The sequence below is a fragment of the Muntiacus reevesi genome, chromosome 16 (assembly GCF_963930625.1).
Source record: "Muntiacus reevesi chromosome 16, mMunRee1.1, whole genome shotgun sequence".
Classification (NCBI taxonomy): domain Eukaryota; kingdom Metazoa; phylum Chordata; class Mammalia; order Artiodactyla; family Cervidae; genus Muntiacus; species Muntiacus reevesi.
The window spans coordinates 695,135-711,606 of NC_089264.1; positions in this window are offsets into that span (position 1 = coordinate 695,135).

Genomic DNA, 16,472 nt, shown 5'->3' on the forward strand with positions numbered 1-16,472 from the left:
GTATTATTCACCTGGGGGCTCACAAAGGCTGTAGACAAGGCATTTCGGGAAACTCTGCTCTGTGTTCTTCCAGCTTTCTTAAGGCTGGGAGGGAAACTAAAGTAGCTTTCAGGAAAACCTGAGATGAAGTAGGACAGAGAGAACCAATTATGTGCATTCCAAGAATGAAACGTATGGACAATCAAGGTCCTAATGTGTAGCTGCTGGTTCAGATGGTAAAGAATCCACCTGCAATGTGGGAGATCTGAGTTCAATCCCTGGGTTGGGAAGATCCCCTAGAAGAGGGCATGGCAACCCACTCCAGTATTCTTGCCTGGAGAATCCGCATGAAGAGAGGAGCCCGGTGGGCTCCATTCCATGGGATCACAAAGAGTTGGACATGAATGAGCCACTGAGCACACATACTGTATAGCAAAGAGAACTATGCTCAATATCTTGTGATAAAATACAATGGAAAATATGAAATAGAATACTACTGCTGCTAAGTCACTTCAGTTGTGTCCGACTCTGTGCGACCCCATAGATGGCAGCCCACTAGGCTCCTCTGTCCCTGGGATTCTCCAGGCAAGAATACTGGAGTGGGTTGACACTTCCTTCTCCAATGCATGAAAGTAAAAAGTGAAAGTGAAGTCGCTCAGTCGTGTTCGACTCTTAGCAACCTCATGGACTGCAGCCTACCAGGCTCCTCTGTCCATGGGATTCTCCAGTCAAGAGTACTGAAGTGGGGTGCCATTGCCTTCTCTGATATATATACATACATATATGCAAAGTGAATCAATTTGCTCAGCAGTAGAAATTAACACATTTTAAATAAACTGTGACTAATGGACATGAGATTGAGAAAACTCCAGGAGATAGTAAAGGACAGGGACGCCTGGCATGCTGCAGTCCATGGGGTCACAAACAGTCAGACATGACTTAGAAACTGAACAACTAAAGTAATTTAAAAATAATAAAATTAGAAACTATTGCTTGGAAGGTAAATATTTGCAGAAACATGGATTGACTTACAGATTATCATATTAAGTGAAGTAAGTCAGACCAAGTAAGACAAATAATTACATCACTTCTGTGGAATCAAAAAGTCATACAAATTCATTTATTTACAAAGCAGAACTAGATTCACAGACATGGAAAACTGACCTCTGGTTACCAAAAGGGAGAGGAAGGGGGGAAAATTAGGTGTTTAGTACTGGCATATACACATGAATTCCCTGGTGGCTCAGATAGAAGAAAGTGACAATCCTATTTTGAAATTTGTGTAGGAAGATACAGTTTCAAAAGTATGTGGAATAGAAATTCACGTTCAAAGGAAGAACACAGCTGGAAAACTTACTCTACCAATATTCAAGATGAACTATAAAGCTCCCATAAGTTGTGTGCTGTTGAAATGTGACAGAATATTTATAAATAAATATATATGTATAAATTTTAAACCAAAACATCAAGGTAATTCAATGCAGAAAGAATAGTTTTCTGAACAAATGCTTGATCAGTTGGATATCTATATGCAAAAAAATATGAGCCTGAATCACTACCACACGCTATACACAAAAATTAATACAAATGAATTAGAGGTCTAGAAGTTACATCTAAATATATAAACATTCTAGAAAAAAGTTTTGACCTTGAGATAGACCATTATTTATGAGATATGATGGAAAGCATAAAGCATAAAATAATTTAAATTAAAACCTGCCAAGTTGTCCTGCATACCCAATATATCATCCCCATTTTTAAAATAAAAGGAAATTCACAAAAGAAATAAAGAAAAGAAAAGAGAATCCACAAATTAGGATTATATATATATATATATACATACATATATATATATATATATATAATTTATATACATATATAACATACACAAATTTAACCATATTTTTGTAAATAAATATATTTATATATATATGAAACATATATATGGCAAACGTATCTAGAATATATAGAAAGAACTAAGTGATAAGAAACAAAGAACTACTATTTTTAAATTATGGAAAGAACTTAAAAACAAATGCCTCCTCCAAAAGATATACCAATAAAAATATTTTAAAATGTTTAAATTACAGTAATTTAATCTAGCATACCTCCTAGAACAACTGAATGGAAAATAATACAAAGAGACCAGAATGTGCAAAAGTATTTGTGCTTGATTTAGGCATTCTTTCTTGCTTTAAACATCTCTCCACATACTTAGTGGTGCCTATTGTTTCATGCTGACCATCACATGGATCCTATTGGAGTTTCTGTTTACATATATAGCCCTCTGATGAATGCGGAAAATGGTGGGCTTTGGGCTAAAGTACTTTGAAATGACTTCCATTAACTTTATACCTTCACACTGTTCTAACTCTCAAGTAATCAACACTAGGTTTCCAGGAAAAAGTTGAATACTGATACAAAGATAGAAATTTTCCCTTTGAGATGCATCCACAAGTTCACTGTATCACATGTGCCCATGCCTGAATTATGTCATCACTGGTATTCACATGACATTCAGGCTTCTTAGAAACCCAGGTTCAGATAAAGAAATGAGGCTCACATGTTTTGGTTGCAAGTGCAGGGAATACAATTTTCCACCCCAAAGTCAGTGTTCCACAAGCATGTCTCTTCAGAATACCTGCTTTTCATGCAAGGCTTTTCCATCAAGAGTTAATTAATTCCTGAGAGAGAAAATAGCATCTATAAGATGAAGTCTTTGAACATCTGTGGAAAGCTCTTTAAATATCCATGTATTGCCACTGAAAAAGTCTTTTTTGAATTGTTTACATATGCAGAGCAAGATTCATCAAGGTTGGGATGACTCACTTGAATGTGTTTTCACTAAACTTTCTGCCTCTTGTCTGTGGGACAAGAACCACCTATACAAGATCATTTCTACATAATGTTCCAGATGAATCCATTCTAAATTCAACTCCAGGGTTTTCTGTGAAAACTTATAAGACTTTAGGCTAGAATAAAACATTTAGTCTTATATAAAGAATTAATATCTACTCTTAAGTTAAATAATCTGAAATGTCTTTATGTCATAGTTTTCAAACTGAAAGTTACTTATCCCAAGTTGAAATCAATTTGAAAATAGAATTAACTCTGTATGCTCTCAAATATCATTAATATCATGTAAAACCAGAAGGTAAGTTATTTGTTAGTGTTAATACTTCTTAAATTGTTACTTTACATGTATAGTTAGTAATCAAATGCTTCACTACTTTTAAAATATGGATACAGAACATTACACCTTCACCTGTTTCTTTAAAAGATAGCTGGTAAATAACATTAACCTAATTTGATAGATGATACATTTGAGGCTGGAGATTAAGAAATTTGTGTGAGCTAACACTCCATCACTATATATTCTTTTTTTTCTTGTTGTCAGGAAACACTTATTTTAATAATGAAAGCCATTTCTGAGGGATGAAAACAAAATTTAATGCACTTTGTACACAAAATATATAAATGTATTAGAAGATAAAAATAATCACCTTTATTCCAAGCAGGAAAAAGGATAGTTATTTCTTGGGTCAACTGCTATGAGCATATGAGTTCCTTTGGCTTCTCCCAGTGTACTGCATATTTAAAAGTTTCTCTGTATTATTACTTAAATTGTCAGTTCTTCCTGTCTACTAGCTGCATATAGAGCCATAAAAGAAACTGAAGTTGCTTTGTGTTTTCACAGCAGTATGAGGGATATATTCATATGTGTTTCCTCAGTCAATTTTCATGAGAGACTATGAGGCAGACATAATGTTCTCACTTGATACTAGAGGAAGCATGGGTGTAAGTTGACAAGAAATGTACCCTGGATCAAAAGCTGCAAGTAGAAAAGGCAAGATTCTAACATGGTCTTTAGATTCTCAAGTCAGTATATTTAACCACTGGGATTACCATTTCAGCATTTCACTGAAGGGTTTGTGAGTGTATGATTTCTATGGAAATTGTGGTAGGAAGGAAATGGGGGTAAAAGAAAGACAAAGATAAAATGGACCTTCAATGAAAGCGGTACAGCATAGTTTTCAACATGTGGGAATTCCAGTATGTTACACTGTGTGTGGTTGTGTCCGAGTCTGTGTGTATATGTATTTGTGACTGTCAATGAAATTGCTTCATATATTTTTGACTCTGATGTACTATCAGAACAATTATAATTATTATGGTTATAGCTCATGTCAAAAGGGAGAGTTCTAATTCAGTGTAAATTTAAACTTAACAATAAGGGATGCATCTTAAGAGTTTGGAAGGGGAAAAGTATAATCTGAAGTAATTTTACACCTATCTTTCATTAGTTGTTCTGTTAGGACAGGAACCTAAAGACATTAATTAAAGTAACTATAATAATTATTGCTATTATTATGGTCATATCAAAGGAGTTTGCTGGCTTAAGATTATTTACTATATAGCATCACAATATAAGGTGTGTGTAAGAATGTGGAGGAAAAAGAACATAAGAAGTATAATCTGATATAATCTTGACTTTGCATTTTATTAGCTGCTTGATCTTGGCAGGATTCTTCATTTCTCTATTTTTCTCTTCCTGATATGTAAAATAAGTATAAAAATGATAGCAATAAACATCCTAAAGATTTATAATGAGGATTAAATAACCAAATGCTTGGAAAAAAAGGACACAGTAAGTGTTCATTACGTTTTTTAAAATAATTTTATTGGAGCATTGTTTATTTAAATTAAGATTTAGTTAATATTATCATTAGTATTATTAATTGACATTGGTCTCTGAGAATATGTGCAAATTCCAGGTTGTTATCATGCCATGTCCATGTAAACTATTCATTAAGTATATCAGCTATTATAAAACTATCGGGTTTAGGCAATTGGATTATCAATTCTATTAAAATAGCCCCTGTATGTTTTCCTTACTTTCCCAATGCCAATGCGATGTCAACTAATACAAATAGTTTGATAAAGGCATTAAACTCTCTGTTTTCCATCCCTTTACTGAATCCCAGCTTATTTCATCCAAGTCCATGGAAATTTTACTATACTTGTATGCAAGATTCCCTCTTTCTCAAAACCTTCTTCTCTACTACATTCATATTCAAGAATTCATATAAATTCTTATACTCATATTTTTTATATTCTCATACACTCATATCTAAGTAATTTTCAGTGGTTCAGAATTATTTTGTTTTATCAGCAAAAGTCATAAAATGTACAATACAGTATAAACTATGGATTAATTATTTATTACATTGATAGGCTTACTAAATTCAAAGTAGAGCTAATAAACTGTAACTTTTTTCAGGTAACATCATTAGTTATAACTTGAGACACATGGAGAATATAAACAACGTGACAGAGTTCATTCTACTGGGACTAACACAGAATCCAAAGATGCAGAAAGTCATATTTGCAGTGTTTTTGGTTGTCTACTTCGTGTGTATGGTAGGAAATGTGCTCACCTTGGTCACCATCACCACCAGCTCATTACTGAGGTCCCCCATGTACTTTTTCCTGGCTCATCTCTCATTTATTGATGTCTGCTATTCCTGTGTCAGTACCCCTAAACTGATTGTAGATTTGCTCCGTGAAAAGAAAACCAGCTCTTTCAATGAATGCATGACCCAAATCTTTGGAGAGCATTTATTTGCAGGGGCTGACATCATCTTGCTGACTGCAATGGCCTATGACCGCTATGTAGCCATCTGCAAGCCCTTGCACTACACAACCATCATGACCTGGCAGGTGTGTTGGTTGCTAGTGGGAGTGGCATGGGCAGGAGGCTTTCTTCATGCAACCATTCAGATCCTCTTCATCTTCAGGTTACCCTTCTGTGGCCCTAATGTCATAGACCACTTTATGTGTGATCTGAATCCTCTGCTCGAACTTGCCTGCACTGATACCCACACTCTAGGGCTCTTTGTTGCTGCCAACAGTGGGTTCATCTGTCTGTTAATCTTCCTTCTCTTGATTAGCTCCTATACAGTCATTCTGCTCTCTTTAAGGACACGGAGCTTGGAGGCGAGGCAAAAAGCCCTCTCCACCTGTGTCTCCCACATCGCGGTGATCCTCTTATTCTTTGTACCCAGCATATTTGTGTACATGAGACCAGCAGCTACTTTCCCTATTGATAAAGGAGTTGCTATATTCTACACCATCATAGCTCCCACATTAAATCCATTAATCTATACCTTGAGAAATGACCAGATGAAAAATGCAATTAGGAAATTATTTAGTAGAAAAGTGAAGTTAAGTGATAAATAAAATGTGCTTGGAGCCCAATGTTCACTCAACTGATGCAAAGATCAAAATGGATATTATGAGTAAGGAAAACCTATGTGGTGAAGAAAAATAAAAACAGTAGAAATGAGAGCTTCTACAAGTACAGAAAAAGAAATGGATGGAAGAAAATCTCACCTGGGACTTTGCAGCTTATGGGAAAAGTTCTACAAAATTGGAACTTAGTCTTACTAACTTTGTCTCTGTATACAGATTTATAAGCTTTTATCCCAACATAATTAAATAAACAAAATAAAACATTCAGTGATATTTAGCAGTAATCTCTAATGCTATGCAAAAAGGTAAGTGCTGCTATTAGCCCTATTTTACAGGTGAGTAAACAAACAGAAAAGAGGATGATCCAAAACAGAAATCATGGAGTGCCGGACCAGCCGGGAGATTTAAGTGAGCAACACGGTGCGTTCCTTTAGGTTAAGAAATAAAGACACAGAACAGATGGGGTCGAGAGGATCGCTGCAGTCAGCGATGATTCTTTCTTTCTCAGGGTTACATTTATACTAAACCAAGAAGAGAATCTTAAGAAGAGAAAATATTTTTCCATAAACATCACTTTGAGATAACAATCACCAGAACTCTCTGATAACGTCAAGGGATAAGAAGGGCATCCCGTTTATCTTAAGGGTGGTCGTGAAAGGCTTATCTATCTGCATCATGTGTGCATTCAAGGCTTACTAATGTTCTGATTAACTTTGGATTCCAGGAGAGGGGTGGCGGGACAGAGAGCTACGTCCTTGAAGGGACCCTTGATAATCAATCAAGGCAGCTCCCAGAGTCAGCTCTTTCAAGCCGCTCCCCACATTGGAGAATCAGTAATCAGAATCTAACTGCCTCTTAGACCATGTTCTTCACTGCTGTGATATACTGACAGGCAGTGCAAAAGAAAGGCAATGTAATTACCCCTGTTACCATTTATTGAGACAGAGATCATGCTGGACTATCTATTTATCCATCTGTCTGTATATATACACATGTATGCACATATATATATATATATATATATATATATATATATATATATATATATATATATACATATATATAATGAGCTATATAGCTATCTGCTTATGTTAGACTATATCCTGTTTATATTAGACTATATATATGCATATACATGCATATGTTCATTATACTCTACTCAATTCCCAGGTTTTTATTAGTAGCTCTGCTCATTTTGACATATCATAGTGGGTGATATTACTTTGACTACATATATTTAACTATTTTAGGAGTGTTAAACCAATGGGCCATTTAAACTCTAAGGCATAAGTAACATTATTACCCAATACACAAATATCCTTTTAGATATTTTCATTCAGAAAATAAAGAACAGAGAACAGTATCATTATTACCTAAAACCAAGACTGCCTAAGTGCCTAGTGACATTGCTGCTGCTGCTGCTAAATCGCTTCAGTCGTGTCCTACTCTGTGCGACCCCATAGATGGCAGCCCACCAGGCTCCCCCGTCCCTGGGATCCTCCAGACAAGAATATTGGAATGGGGTGCCATTGCCTTCTCCAGCCAAGTGACATTACAAGAAAGGAAATGACAGATACATATCTCTCTTGAACATATGCACCAAGATATTAAACAATATATGTGAAATCAATCAATGTATTTAATAACAAATCATCATGACAGTGTATAGGCTACACAAAGAATAAAATAGTATGTAACGTTCAATATTAATCAATGATACTAAGTTTATAGGATAAAGGAGAAGAATCACATGACTATTTCAATAGATACATGCAAACTGATACATTTCAATTTAGATTTATAAATAAAAATCCATTTGAGCATTTTCAGTGGATTTAGTCTTGTCTGACTCTTTCTGATATCATGGACTGTAACTTGCCAGTCTCTCTTGTTCATGGGATTTTCCCAGCAGAAATACCAGAGTGGGTTGTGATGTCCTCCTCCAGGGGATCTTCCCCATCCAGGGTTCAAACGAACATCTCCAGTATCTCCTGCATAGCAGGAAATTTCTTTACTGGTGAGCTATTGAAAGGTTATTGCTGAACGATAAGTCACTGGGATTCTTGGCCCCCGGAGGAGACGAATTCAATCTGGGGCCAGAGTCGAGGCTGGATCGCTCAGAGCTTTTGTGTAATAAAGTTTTATTAAAGTATAAAGGAGATAGAGAAAACTTTTGACATAGGCATCAGAAGGGGGCAAAAGAGTACCCGCTCCTAGTCTTTATCTGTATGTTATATAGTCACTCACAGTCTGTTAATGAAACGAAAGAAATGTCATAAAATTTAGAATGGCACCAGATAATTCATCCCCGGCCATAAAACGATTGACTTGAATCTTGTAGAAGGGCAGAATACCAACAAATAGTTCCGTTTACATAGATTAGGGGAATAATACCTGAGTAAGTAAGTTAGGCCATATGGCGGAACCAACTTGAAGATAAGAGTCTGGGGTTCATTAACATAGCTTAAGACAACATTTCCATAAGAAAAAGAAATGTATTGGTTAACTCAAGATTTCAGAATAGTTAGCTTTAGGTGAGACCAGGTGTCATGGCAACACATCATGTTAAGAGAAACCTCCTTTAAAATTTGTATAGAGAAGGAAAAACCTATCACTGGTTTTTCCTCCTGCTGCTTAAGAGAGATAAAAATGTCTGGCACTTGTAGCCTCTTTCCTCCATTTGGAGACCCCTGGCCTTCCTGCCTGTTACCCTCTCACTATCAAGGAGGGCTTGAATGAAAACTATATTTTGTCAAATATATTTAAAAAAAGCGAATTGCTCAAGCTTATAAAGAGCATTTATACAAAACCCACAGTTACCATCATACTTCATGATGAAATATCTCTAAGGTTGAAAACAAGTCTTTAACTTTCAACTTCAGTTCTGCATTGCAACCTAGCTAATTGAAACAAGTTAAGAAAAAGAAATAAAAGACATATGGATGAGAAAAGAAGTGACAAGATTACAAAAATATATTTGTGGGCAAATATCATCATGATTTTCCAGTGGTCATGTATGGATGTGAGAGTTGGACTGTGAAGAAATTTGAGCACAGAGGAATTGATGCTTTTGAACTGTGGTGTTGGAGAAGACTCGAGAGTCACTTGGACTGCAAGGAGATCCAACTAGTCCATCCTAAAGGAGATCAGTCCTGGGTGTTCATTGGAAGGACTGATGCTGAAGCTGAAACTCCAATACTTCGGCCACCTCATGTGAAGAGTTGACTCATTGGAAAAGACCCTGATGCTGGGAGGGATTGGGAGCAGGAGGAGAAGGGGATGACAGAGGATGAGATGGCTGGATGGCATCACCAATTCGGTGGACATGAGTTTAGGTAAACTCTGGGAGTTTGTGATGGACAGGGAGGCCTGGCATGCTGCGATTCATGGGGTCTCAAAGAGTTGGACACAACTGAGTGACTGAACTGAGCTGAATCATCATGGTATAGGTAGAAAATGAAAGTGAAAGTTGCTCAGTTGTGTCTGACTCTTTGTGACCCCATGGACTGTAGTCCATCGAAAGAAAATATTAAGGACTCTATGTTAGAAAACGCCGCAGGAAGAAAGAGCGACCTCTAAGGACCGGTGGTAAAAGGCCTTTATTGGGCGGGTGCTCTCGGGCAGATCTCCCGAGGAGGGGCGGGTGAGCGAGGAGACAAAGGGAGTCTGCGAGGAAGGAGAGGTGGGGAGAGGTTTTATAACCCGGGCCGGGCGTCCAGGCCAGGTCCTTCTATATAAGGAAGAAAGCGCGGGCTACAGCGGCGGTGGGTGTCCAAGGGCTCTGTGTCGGTTCCTGATCGGACCAGGCTGCGGGGGGGGGGGGGGTCCCCGGAAGTTTAGCCAGCCTCCGGAACTTGTCTGCGGCACTTTTTTCCGGGGCATGCCTCAACATACCTGACCTTTCACTCTACAAAAAATCTAATGGATCTAATTAGTTAGTTTATAAGGGTCACAGGATAAAATGTCAACACAAAATACTGAATGCATTTCTATATAAACAACTATTAACAATTGAAATTATAAGCAACTTTCTATGTAAAGTACTGTTGAAAACATAACATTTCAGGGGTACATTAGAAAATACAGTTAACACTTGTTTATGAAAACCAGAAAATACTTCTGATAAAGCAAATATGCAAGTAAAGGGAGGGATATGCTATGCTGATAAATTAACAGACTCAAGATATTTATCATATCAATTGCAATTTTAATGCAGTTCCATTAAACATTCTATAACATATTTGAAAAAAGTCACAATCATATTTGAAAAAAATATATAGAAATGTAAACTTAAAAAAAATCCTGGAGTAGTAGTTTCAAAGAACGCAATACATATGGAGAATGCTTTTCTATCTAAAGTCAATACTTTCTAGACATGTGCCCATTTTTTCAAGTTTGTCCAATTTGCTCATTCATCATTGTTCATAATATTACTTTCTGCTTTTTGTGTGCTGTTTTCCTTTTTTATGTCTATGGTATTGGTTGTTGTTTCTCCTCATTCATTTATTTTTATTACTATTTTTCTTGGTCTGTGGTTTGCCCTTCTGTGTGGCTTGTGGCCTTTCTCTGTTGCATCACAAGGGCTTCTCACTGTGTGAGCAGGCTTTGGCACATGCATATTTCTTACTGAGGAGCATGCACTCTAGGGAGCTAGGACTCCAGAGCGTGCAGTTCCAGGCTCAGCCGCTGCGACACGTGGACTCTAGAGCACATGGGCTCTCTAGCTGTGGCATGTCAGTCGCTCCGTGGCATGTCAGTCGCTCCATGGCATGCGGGCTCTTAGTATTTTTATCAGGGATCAGACCTGCCTTCCCTGCAACGGCAGGTGGATTCTTAACAACTGGACCACCAGGGAAGTCCCTAATTTCTTATTTTGCTTATTAGTGTCCTCTGCCTTCTCTTTTTGGTTAATCTGGCCTGAAGGTTTGTTTCCTTTTTTTTTTTTTTTTTTCCATTTTGTTTACCTTTTCTAAGAAACAGCACTTGGTTTTACTGATTTTTTCCATTTTTTAAAATTCTATATTTTATTTGTTTTCATTCAGCAACACTACTTCTGTGTGTATATTAGGCCAAAACTATGATTAAAAAAGATATATTCATACATTTTCATAGCAACACTATTCACAACAAGCAAGACATGGGGAAAAAAAAAAAACCAAATTTCTATGCATATATCTTTAAAATGTTCACAGTATTAGTCACTAAGTAAAGTGAATTAAAACCACAGGAATTTATTGCTATGTGCCTCCTAGAATAACTGGATGAAAAATAATATAGAATTAGAAGAAGGTAAGAACAATACTTGTGTTTGATAATGGACTTCCGTTGTGGCTTCAGAAGTTGAAGAATCCTTCTGAAATGCAGGAGACCCAAGTTCAATCCCTCTGTCAGGAAGATCCCCAGGAGAAGGAAATGACAATCCACTCCAGTATTCTTGCCTCAAAAATTCCATGGATAGAGGAGTCTGGTGTGTTACAGTCCATGGACTTGCAGAGTCAGACCCAACTGAGCAACTAAAACTTTCAAGCATCTGTGCTTTAGATATCTCTCCACATGTTTAATGTTGCCTAGGGATCCTTGCTGACCATCACATGGCTCCCAGAGATAAATTATCTATATCCTATTAGACTTTCTATTTACATCCATAACCCTCTGATGAATGTGAAAAATGGGTTTGGGATTTAATTACTATGAAAAAAATACCAAAAATTTTATGCCTCACTGCTCTAACTCTCAAGTAATCAATATGCAGTTTCCAGAAAAGTTTTAATACTGATAAAAAGAAGTTTTCTGTCTGAGATGAATCCGTAAGTTAACTGGAATGATGCTGGAATTATGCTGTCATTGGTATTCACATGACATTCAATCTTCTTAGAACCCAGGTTCAGATAGAGAAAGGGGACTCATATTTTGGTTACAAGTGCAGAGAATACAATTCCCTACCCAGAATGGGTGTTTCTCAAACATGTCTCTCCAGAATACCCACTTCTAAGACAAAGCCTTTCCATCAAAGGAGATAATTAATTCCAAGGAGAGAAAATAACATCCACAAGAGGAGGGCCTTGAACGTTTGGGGAAACCTGTTTAAATATCCATGCATTGAAGGTAAAAATTCTTTTTTATCATTTACATCTCCAGCGAAGATCCATCAAGGTTGGAATGACTTTCGGGTTTGATGGGGAGCATGCAATTGCTCTGCATGCTGTGCAGGGGAATCGGGCCTCATCTCGCGGCGAGGGGGGAGTCTCATGGATTTTCTCGAGTTGCGGCGGGAACCTGGGGTATATTCTCGAGTTATGGCGGGGATGGCCCTTCCAAACACGGGTGTGTTCAGCGACGTCAGGACTCCTGTTTAGTTGCGAGGGACCCCTCGGGAGTCTCCTCGCGGCTTGAAAGGGCCATAGGAACACCTCTCGAGGTGAGGCGGCAGACCCATTGTCCCTTTCCTGTTGCCACTGGGATCCTGGGATTCCTGTCCATTTTCCAGAGGAGTCAGGCATTGTCTCCTTTGGAATCATTGAACTCCGTGTTCCTCTCGAGCTGTCCAATTGATGGGAGGCTGCCTCTCTAGAAAAGGCAGGGAGCTAGGGCTTTCTCTAGTGTCTCCCCAGGGGCTTCAGACATCCCTTTATCTTGTGAGATGAAATCTAGCTTGCACTCAAGTCACTGCAGGAATTCCGGCCTGATTTCGAGTCAGGGCATTTCGGGGTCGATTCCACTGGAGGCCGCAAATTCAACCTCCCTCAACCAGACGTACAACTGCGAGAAGCCTCCTCTTGTGGTGCTTGTGGACAGTTGGCATTCCTCTTGATTTGAAGCCAGGAAATCAGCTCTCAGCTCGAGATGATTCGGAATACACGGAGCTGTTTCTGGTTGGTGAAATGACTTTAGGATCCCTCTAGACTAGAGACAGTGTTCCTGGGGTTTCTCTGGAGTGCCATCAAGGAAATCAAGGCTCCTTTCGGGTTTGATGGGGAGCACGCAATTGCTCTGCATGCTGTGCAGGGGAATCCGGCCTCATCTGGCGGCGAGGGGGGAGTCTCATGGTTTTTGTCGAGTTGCGGCGGGAACCTGGGGTATATTCTCGAGTTACGACGGGGATGGCCCTTCCAAACATGGGTGTGTTCAGCGACGTCAGGACTCCTGTCTAGTTGCGAGGGACCCCTCGGGAGTCTCGTCGCAGCTTGAAAGGGCCATAGGAACACCTCTCGAGGTGAGGCCGCAGACCCAGGTTCACTTTCCTGTTGCCACTGGGATCCTGGGATTCCTGTCCATTTTCCAGAGGAGTCAGGCATCGTCTCCTTTGGAATCATTAAACTCCGTGTTCCTCTCGAGCTGTCCAATAGATGGGAGGCCGCCTCTCTAGAAAAGGCAGGGAGCTAGGGCTTTCTCTAGTGTCTCCCCAGGGGCTTCAGACATCCCTTTATCTTGTGAGATGAAATCCAGGTTGCACTCAAGTCACTGCAAGAATTTCGGCCTGATTTAGAGTCACGGCATCTCGGGGTCGATTCCAGTGGAGGCATAAATTCAGCGTCCGTCTCCCAGACATACAGCTGCGAGAAACCTCCTCTTGTGGTGCTTGTGGACAGTTGGCATTCCTCTTCATTTGAAGCCAGGAAATTCGCTCTCACCTCGAGATGATTGGGGGTACACGGAGCTCTTTCTGGTTCCTGCAGTGACCTCAGGATCCCTTTAGACTTGAGAGAGTGTTACTTGAGTTTCTCTGGAGTGCCATCAAGGAAATCAAGGCTCCTTTTGGGTTTGACGGGAAGCACGGAGTTGCTCTGCACGCAGTGAAGGGGAATCGGGCTTCATCTCGCGGCGAGGGGGGAGTCTCATGGTTTTTCTCGAGTTGCGGCGGGAACCTGGGCTATATTCTCGAGTTACGGCGGGGATGGCCCTTCCAAACACGCGTGTGTTCAGCGACGTCAGGACTCCTGTCTAGTTGCGAGGGACCCCTCGGGAGTCTCCTCGCGGCTTGAAAGGGCCATAGGAACACCTCTCGAGGTGAGGCCGCATACGCAGATTCCCTTTCCTGTTGCCACTGGGATCCTGGGATTCCTGTCCATTATCCAGAGGAGTCAGGCATCGTCTCCTTTGGAATCATTGAACTCCGTGTTACTCTCGAGCTGTCCAATGGATGGGAGGCCGCCTGTCGAGAAAGGACAGGGTGCTAGGGCATGCTCTAGTGTCTCCCCAGGGCCTTCAGACATCCCTTCATCTTGTGAGATGAAATCAATCTTGCACTCAAGTCACTGCAGGAATTCCGGCCTGATTTCGAGTCAGGGCATTTCGGGGTCGATTCCACTGGAGGCCGCAAATTCAACCTCCCTCAACCAGACGTACAACTGCGAGAAGCCTCCTCTTGTGGTGCTTGTGGACAGGTGGCATTCCTCTTGATTTGAAGCCAGGAAATCAGCTCTCAGCTCGAGATGATTCGGAATACACGGAGCTGTTTCTGGTTGGTGAAGTGACTTTAGGATCCCTCTAGACTTGAGACAGTGTTCCTGGGGTATCTCTGGAGTGCCATCAAGGAAATCAAGGCTCCTTTCAGGTTTGATGGGGAGCACGTAAATGCTTTTCACGCAGTGCAGGGGATCGGGCCTCATCTCGCGGCGAAGGGGGAGTCTCTTGGTTTTTCTCGAGTTGCGGCGGGAACCTGGGGTATATTCTCGAGTTACGACGGGGATGGCCCTTCCAAACACGGGTGTGTTCAGCGACATTAGGACTCCTGTCTAGTTGCGAGGGACTCCTCGGGAGACTCCTCGCGGCTTGAAAGGGACATAGGAACACCTCTCGAGGTGAGGCGGCAGACCCAGGGTCCCTTTCCTGTTGCCACTGGGATCCTGGGATTCCTGTCCATTTTCCAGAGGAGTCCTGCATCATCTCCTTTGGAATGATTGAACTCCTTGTTGCTGTCGAGCTGCCCAATGGATGGGAGGATGCCTGTCGAGAATGGCCAGGGAGCTAGGGCTTTCTCTAGTTTCTCCCCAGGGCTTCAGCCATCCCTTCATCTTGTGAGATGAAATCCAGCTTGCACTCAAGTCACTGCAGGAATTCCGGACTAATTTCGAGTCAGGGCATCTCGGGGTCGATTCCATTGGTGGCCGCATGTTCAACGTCCCTCTCACAGACGAACAGCTGAGAGACGCCTCCTCTTGTGGGGCTTGTGGACAGTTGGCATTCCTCTTGATTTGAAGCCAGGAAATCAGCTCTCACCTCGAGATGATTTGGGTACATGGAGCTCTTTCTGGTTGGTGCAGTGACCTCAGGATTCCTCTAGACTTGAGACAGTGTTCCTGAGTTTTCTCACAAGTGCCATCAAGGAAATGAAGGCTCCTTCGGGTTTGATGGGGAGCACGGAATAGTTCTGCACGCAGTGCCGGGGAATCAGGCCTCATCTAGCGACGAGCGGGGAGGCTCATTGGTTTGCTCGAGTTTCGGCGGGAACATGGTGTATATGCTCAAGTTACGACGGGGATGGCCCTTCCAAACATGAGTGTGTTCAGCGACGTCAGGACTCCTGTCTAGTTGCAAGGGACCCCTCGGGAGTCTCCTCGTGGCTTGAAAAGGCCATAGGAACACCTCTCGAGGTGAGGTGGCAGACCAATGGTCCCTTTCCTTTTGCCACTGGTATCCTGGGAATCCTGTCCATTTTCCAGAGGAGTCAGACATCGTCTCGTTTGGAATCATTGAACTCCGTGTTCCTCTCGAGTTGTCCAGTGGATGTGAGGCCGCCTGTCGATAAGGGGCAGGGAGCTAGGGTTTTCTCTAGTGTCTCCCCAGGGAATTCAGACATCCCTTCATCTTGTGAGATGAAATACAGCTTGCTCTCAAGTCACTGCAGGAATACCTACCGGATCTCATGTCAGGTCATCTTGGGGACGATTCCATTGGAGGCCGCAAGTCCAAAGTCCCTCTTACAGTCGTACAGCTGAGAGAAGCCTCCTCTTGTGGTGCTTGTGGACAGTTGGCATTCCTCTTGATTTGAAGCCAGGAAATCAGCTCTCACCTCGAGATGATTTTGGGTACACGAAGCTCTTTCTGGTGGCTCTAGTGACGTCAGGATCCCTCTAGAGTTGAGACAGTGTTCCTGGGGATTCTCTGGAGTCCCATCAAGGTTATGAAGGCTGCTTTCGGGTTTGATGGGGAGTACGGAATTGCTCTGCACGCAGTGCATGGGAATCGGGCCTCATCTCGCGGCGAGGGGGGAGTCTCATGGTTTTTCTCGAGTTGCGGCC